Source organism: Mauremys reevesii, linkage group 11 (assembly GCF_016161935.1).
Source record: "Mauremys reevesii isolate NIE-2019 linkage group 11, ASM1616193v1, whole genome shotgun sequence".
Classification (NCBI taxonomy): Eukaryota; Metazoa; Chordata; order Testudines; family Geoemydidae; genus Mauremys; species Mauremys reevesii.
This window is the reverse complement of record NC_052633.1, coordinates 44,035,063-44,042,731: the sequence shown is the minus strand read 5'-3', so window position 1 is coordinate 44,042,731 and position 7,669 is coordinate 44,035,063. Positions and strand designations below refer to the sequence as shown.

The 7,669-nt window shown below is 36.1% G+C and overlaps 1 protein-coding gene across 13 annotated transcripts in view; it reads right to left on the bottom strand.

Moving 5' to 3' along the window:
• Positions 1–6,662: 6,662 nt before the first annotated feature.
• Positions 6,663–7,669, bottom strand: part of FIGN (fidgetin, microtubule severing factor) — a 442,763-nt gene continuing 441,756 nt past the window's right edge. For all 13 annotated transcript variants that reach the window (XM_039495345.1, XM_039495352.1, XM_039495350.1 and 10 more), the window contains one exon: positions 6,663–7,669. This exon is cut by the window's right edge and continues 5,587 nt beyond it. The gene's annotated coding sequence lies outside the window, so the exon portion shown is untranslated.

Here is a 7,669-nt window from a genome sequence, read left to right as displayed (position 1 = left end):
AACTTAGCTAAGTCCTATAACAAAACCCTTTACATTTGGTGAGCAAGGCCAAGGACGTGATTTCTCAGACATATTCTGTCTGGTTTTTTATTAGCGCAACAACTTCTTAGAATGTGGATGATAAACACATTGGCCTGGCACATTCAGATCCAGACAGTTACCACAATTGCACTTACCCATCAAAGTATATGAATAGGGAATCTAATTAGAGTCTTTTTTTTAACCTTCCTGCTCTGTTGTAATAAGCAATTTCATTCGAGCTGTTATTCAAAGACACAAAGAGTAGTTTGGGTACCTGGCTTTAAAAAGAAAAATGGGAAATGGGAAAGGCATTTATATATCATCATTACTTGGTATTTAAAAGGTACAAAATAAAAAATAGGGATGGAATAGGTCTAGACTACTTTATCTACATGGTCATCTTGTATTAATGTTCCACCCAACAATGAAAAGACTAAGCGATCACTAAGAGCTTGATGGATTTGTACCACTCTCAGTACAGGAATTCTCTAGTTTCCAAAGATAGTGCCATTGTGAGTGATGCCACAATATCAATCAAGTCTCATTGCCCAATGAAGTGACTCAATTCTTGCCAGTAAAACCTGTTAAGAGAGACATCAAAAAGTACCTGGTTTGTCCATTTTTCCATATATCTGTTCAAGGGGGCCAAGTTCCCTGAGCCATAGTTGTTGTGGAATAGAGTGAGCAACAAGCTAGGCAGGGGAAGGAAGCAGAACTGGGTCTGAAAAATATATTCCACTTAAAGGTAGAAAAGATTACTCTGTCAAATATGGGGAATAATCTAGTATCATTACAGATAGAGAACCATTATTAGATCATCAAATAGATCCCTCTGCAAGGGCATCACAGACAGTTGTCATGCTTAAAAACTTTATAGTTTTGCCTTTGAAAGTCAATAACATTATCACACTAGGAATACATATTATGCTAATGTTAACTACTTCCAAGGACAAAATGTGCTGGGAAGAGAGGGTGGCTGGTATCTTGCATGAGACACTCAACACTTTACAGGAACTACTGAAAAATAATTACTTGCAATACCACAATAATGCCGATCTCTTTGTTTAGTCTTACACTAAGTAGAAACTGATGTTTAGTAATAATTCTTAACTTTTTGTAGAGCACATGCATTGAAAGCTCTGTACAGATATTAACTGGTTAATCTGCAAAACACCCCTGTGAGATAGATAAGAATTATCCCCATTTTGTAGTTGGGGCAGAAAGGTGAAGTGACTTGTCCTAGGCCATACGGTGAGTCAGTGGGTAGCGCCAACATTAGCACATGGGACCTCCTGCCTCCCAATCTCATGCTCATTCTTCCAGATCAGTCTGAGGTTCCCCAAACACCAGAAATACACAAACTACTTCAGCTCCATTCTAGTTAAATAACAAAATACAGTATAAAAATATTGTGCAATATTCAGAGCTTTGTACTGTAATTAATCCTCAGATGTGATACTTTAGCATGAAACCACCTGGTCCTCTGCATTCATCTTAAAGGAACTATTTGAGTTTGGCCTACTTTTGGTCCTGTAGATATTTTAAAATACAAAAATGCTTGAGCAGCACTTTTCAAGGTACAATGTAAACCAGGTTCTTAGTTGTCAGGGAGCATGTCACTCGAAATTGTAGATTATTGATGGAATTGGAGAATCTGCTTAAACAAACAGTATGTGGCTTTGGATTTTCTTTGCTGTTGTATAATGCATCAAAGTAGGTAATTCTATCAAGCTCTTCTACAAAATAACAGCAGAGTTAACAAATCAGGAAATGGTTAATCCCTATTGCCTTTCCTTGTACATATTTGAAAGCAATATTGCCATGCAACTAATTTTGTGTGTCAAGAATAGCTGCTCCTGCCTCCACAATAAAAACATGTCTGTATTTTATGTGAATTCCTCACAGTTAAATATACAGGCTGCCTGCATGGCCTGCGGAGGCCCAGGAATTCCAGTACACTCAGGCATTTTGCCTTCAGCTCAGGGTTTAAGAGGAGGAAGTGTAGAGGTACCAAAAAGGGAACAAGAAACCAAGGGATTTCATTTATAGGTCACACTAAAAAACTTTCAAATCATGAACACTTATTTTTCCTACAACGTATTCCATTTTACCAGGAAGCTAAAATGAGCATTTCCATGAAACTGCAGTTTACGATAAGTATTACAGCTTTATTTGTTGCACCAATATAAATGTTGTCTTATATATGGATGAAAATAAACTACAGGCAAGTCATTACCACCCTGAAAACTCTGAGACAACCTTTAGTGTGCAAGTAGGTGTCTCTGACCACAAACACAGATCCGGCATCTTTCCTATGCAAATAACTGCAGATTGAAAAACTCATCAATAGGTGCTATAGTCTGCAAATAGTTTCGATGTCGGCTTGGCAACTGTGACTCATGCTGTCGGACAAGTGAAAAGAAAACCACAGTCAGCAGCTATTCAGCAGCAAATCATTAATTAATTACATTTTAATGAACCTTAAGCAGCTACTGCGGGAACCTTCAGAAGTTTATCAAAAATGAAGAATTGCCTTGTGTAAATCTTAAGCTGACTGAAAAAAATCCAGAGGGCCTGAGGGTAACAGTCCTATGTAATTTTCATATATCTACTAAAACGTTATAGCTTTAGTAATGTTATTATATTAGCATTTCATTCCAGAACTAATTCATTCCTAGGATTCCAAACTTGTCAAACCTGTTTGACACCTTGAGTTTTAAGGTTTTCTTTTATGAATTCTTCTAGTGGAAAAAATGGGCTTTCCAGAATTCTCAGGCTAGTGGGAAGTGCTTTATTTTTTGGTAAAGAAGAAAAAATACAGAACTATTTCTTCAGAGATATCATTCGACCTTAATAAGGATTACTTCAGACAGGATATTTCAATGTTGTGACTACTGGAGTCACAGGAGAATGTCGTGCATAGATTTGCTGTGTGAAGCCAATACAAAAATGAATAATCTGTCAAATATTTATATTTTATATATAAATTGGCATGCCTTCAATTACCCCAGTGTCTCTTTTAAACTCTCCACAGTTATTTGCAATGAGAACAATGGCACCCCCCAAGTGAGGCAAAAGCTTGACAGCAATAGGTTTCCGAGCTGAAGGATTTGGTCACTTGTGACTTCAGCAGGTATTTTTACTTTTAAATCAGTGGTAGCTCTTCCGAGTATGCTCCTCTTGCCCTATGCGAACTCAGGAAATCAAGTGGCAAAACTCACATTTGCACTCCAAATCCAAAATTGTACCCCATCTGCAGTGTCGAGCTGTGAACTGGTGTCCAGAATGTTTAATATTTTACCTTTACAAATCAAGAGACAGATTTTGCTTTTTGCTTCAAAATCATTATTTAAAAGTCAAGACAACTCAGGTTCATTATAAAAACCAAGCAGCAATCATATTTTAACTCAGAAGGTTTTTTTTATTTGAGGTATGCTTGTTCTTTTCTTATTCCATGATAGTAGCATAGCCATATACAACAAATTTTACAATAGAGAAAACTTTTCATAAAAATATCTGCCTTGAACCACAACTTTTATTTTTAATTTTTCAATGGTTACTATTGAAACTAGTTATTCTATATGAAAACTTAATTTCCCTGTGGTAGCAAGTATTTATGAAAAGGAATATTCAGTAGGGACAGTTAGTTACAATACTGAGCACTGATTTTTTTAAATTTTTTTTTATATTACAGTGCCAACACCCAAGAAAATGAGATGCAATGGATTACAATTGAAACTGTAACAATGAAGACAAAAAAGCATTTTCAGATCTCCAAGTTAATTGTACAGCAGCTTCCTATACACATATGATCAACCATATAATGATCCCATCAAAATAAAAAAAAAATCTAAGCAGAAATGTCTCATTTACATTAATAATGTTCGCAAATTATATGAATTCATTTTGCAAGTGATGGATAATTTAAGCTTTCATCATCTAAAGCTTGTCATTTTTTCCAAGAGAAATGGATTGTTTCATTTTTAATGAGTGCAATAACAACACATTTAGTTTCAGCAGATGCGAAATAATGCACAACAAAAATGATTTTGAATTTGCAGAACAAATAAGCAAACAGTACCAGAATAACCCATAGAAACATGTACTATATAGGTCCTTCCTTCTTGTGAAGAGTCAAAATCTGGTCAAACCCAATGTATTGTTTCAATTTAAGCAAATAAAATCAATATGGCCAGGAAAGAAAAGTGCACAGAAATTTTAATTCGTTGTGTTTTTTTTTAATTTTTGTCTCAGACAAGTATTATTAGCTGACAAGAAATATGGCATCCCTCACCTACTACAGTAAACAAACAAAAAGAAAATCCCCACCTCTTAATCACTACTAGACAGCCTCTAGACAATACACTCCTGCAAGGAACTGCAAGTGAAAGGATTGGATGCCACTTTGTTAATGGAACTTAAAGAACAGATTGTCAGGCATACCAGGATTTTCAGATGCATTTCTGAATTCACATCTGTGGGAGTTGTGGATTGTCACAGTTCATTTGCTTTTGTAAAATATCCACAATTTGCTGACAAGCAACTTCAAAAGTCCATTCATCGATTGGATGGTGGACTCTTTTCAGCATTTTTTTTAACGTGTTCTTTTCCTACAGTAATGTAGAGCTGTTGAAAAAGAGAGAGAGAGAGAGAGAGAGAGAGAGAGAGAGAGAGAGAGAGGACTGATGCGAAAATAAATATTAAAATATAAAATACTTCATACAAAGTAATCCAATGTGCCATTAGTTGTACAATATTTCAAAAAGCAAATACATGTTTATAAAGCAGAATCAGCAATATAAATACTTTTGATTACAGAACGTGTGAACACCTTGACTCCATATGTGTTAAATCCTTTGGGAAGTGCCTTTTTTGTTTTTTTGGTTTATGTTAAAACCTTGCACAGACTCTTACAATAACAGTTTGTTTTCATTAATTATACAGGGAGTCACAGAATTACAGTGTGAGACATTTTACATCACTGAAGACTGCAGATAAAAATAATTCTAAGTACTATAATTTGTCTTAAAAATTTAAGAGCCGAGTACTGTACCTCAGTCAATAGAATAGTAGCCAGATTGCCAATGCAAAAGAATGCTTGAAACAGCTAAAATTTCTCATAGAAAGGTACAGCCAAATAAAGCTGCATTTTCTTATAGCATGCCAAAAATGGGATCTTGATGAAGACCTACACAGTGCATAATTTCCTTTAAGTTCCTTTAAGCAGTCTTGTGTTATGAGTACAATTAAAAGTCCATCAGTATCCCAAGTACTCGTGCATTATCTACCCTGCCACACTTCGCTAATACGTCTTATCATTTAGGGTGTTAATACTGTTCAGTGTAAAGACAGTCTTTCTGAGGTAGACTGTTCAGGTTCAAGGACAAGTCTTTTTCTTACGAAATGCATGACATTCAAAAAAAGACAACAAATAAATACTACATGTACAATATGTAGCAATGAGGTAGCAATGGTTTTAAAGAACAAAGGTCTGAATACACATCTGATGAAAAAAATATTTTTTAAAAAGCAAATGAAAAGTTTCTAGTGACTGTATATAAATCACAAGTACAAACAACAACAACAAAACAGAAAATAGAAAAAAAAAACTCCACGAAGTTTAGGTTTGGAAATAATCTTTTGTTTCTTTTTTTTCTATTATAAGACAAGAAGGAATGAATTTGCTCCCAACCTTGGTGCCGTACAGAAGCATTTTATAAATATTTAACATTCTATAGGCCTGATTCATATATTCTCACACAACTCTGTGGCAAGGCTGACCCACACTGCCGACATTCTACATATCACTGAGACAGGGAGGTGAAATTTTCCTGCTTTCAGTCTAATTGTCTTTGACAATTGCAGTGCCTAGTGATACACTGCTTGTGTTGTATTTAAAAACAGGGGAAAGAGTAGAGACTTGTTCATTAAAGATGCAGTATCCCTGGTTCACAAAAACGCATCTGGCAGGTTCAAAATCGAATGTCAACCAAAGGTCTTTGCAGAGTATGAGCTTCAGTTCATGTATTGGTTAGTCACCAGTACAGCTGGCGTTTTTTTGTTTGTTTTTCGAATTTTGAAATACTAATAGCGCCATGGTTATGAATGTGTTTCACATAATTCTGCAGGCAATTAAACAAAAAGAAAGTTTTTACTTCTCAAAGGAAAGAGACAAAAATATTACTTGGACTTGGTGTGTATGTACATATAAATATTATATACACATATGCACACATACAAGATGAAAGGGAGTTAGTGCTGTAAATAGAATGTATGTTAGCTTGCAGATCCGATGATGAAAACCAACAGACATAGCTTATACATTTTGGAGTTGACTCTTCTCTCCTGGGTGAAAATTAGGAATAAACTCCATTGAAGTCATTGGGGTTATACCTATTTCACACTGGTATAAGTGAAAGGAGAATTTTAGAAGTTTATTTCAGTGGCCTCATTTTACGATGACATGTATCCTTCAATTTTATAAAATATACTCTAGCTCAGTGGTCTCCAAAATGAGGAGCGGGCACCCCAGGGGGTGCGCAAGAGGATCCTTGGGGGTGCGCGGCAGGAGGAACTTTTTTTTTTTTTTTTTTGCTTCGTCGGTGTGGGCGGGGGCGGGAGTCCGAGTGGCTTTTTTTTTCTTCTCCAAAAATGGTAGAGCCGGCACGGCAGAGGGTGCGTGCTCAAAATATTTTTACTGATAGGGGTGCGTGATCAAAAAAGTTTGGAGACCACTGCTCTAGCTGATGATACGCTGGTTAAGAGGAAACACATGGACTTATACCTAAAGCTGTATGTATTTTCAGACAGTGGAAACCCTGTATGGATTCCAAAGTTTGCTTTTGACATGTAAATATATTGAAGTTCACAAAACAGCTATTGGAATGATTTGGAGTTTTACACTACATTATTTTCTTTTGAAAACTGCATAGCAAAGTACTATGCAAACCCATGTAAAATGACCGTGTACTATTTTACAGAGTGTAGCCTCTGGGCAGCTGACATAGCTTGCCCAGACGCTGTTTGGCCTATATAGTTTAGTGGAATGGTTTATTTTCTCCTTCATGGGTTTGAAACACGCAAGAAAACATGTTGCCCCCTCTATCTGCAGTTGAGTGGAATACAAACTAATAGATAAATATTCTGTGTGAAAGTAAATAGCCTTAAAGTAAACTGCCTTCACATTCCATTGATCAGCTCAGTCAGCAAACTTTTCAATATTGTCACTAATGTTCTAAATATTTTGGAGAGAGCAATGCCAGAAGTGTAGAGTATTTCCATTTGTCTCTCACATAAGGTCATTATAAAAAAACCCTTGAATTGATATTGATCTTTCAGCTAGCAGAAATATTCCTCCACTTTATTTTGTTGTTGTTGCTATTAGAATTGTTACCGCAGCGGCAGAAAAGTGCATAAACTGATGTAAAATGGTCTTCTCAGTTATCACTACTACAAGCAGACTGATGGGCAAAGCTTCTATGCCGATAGGCTGACATAGCTGTCATTCATTAATTATCTTACCTCAAATTCCCTAAAATCCAAGAAAGCCCCAGTACTTTACATTGTATGTCTGGCTGCTATTTTCTTATGCACTTCTGTAGCTCCATCACCACCCACCCCCAGCTATGACCAATTGCAACAGACAGCA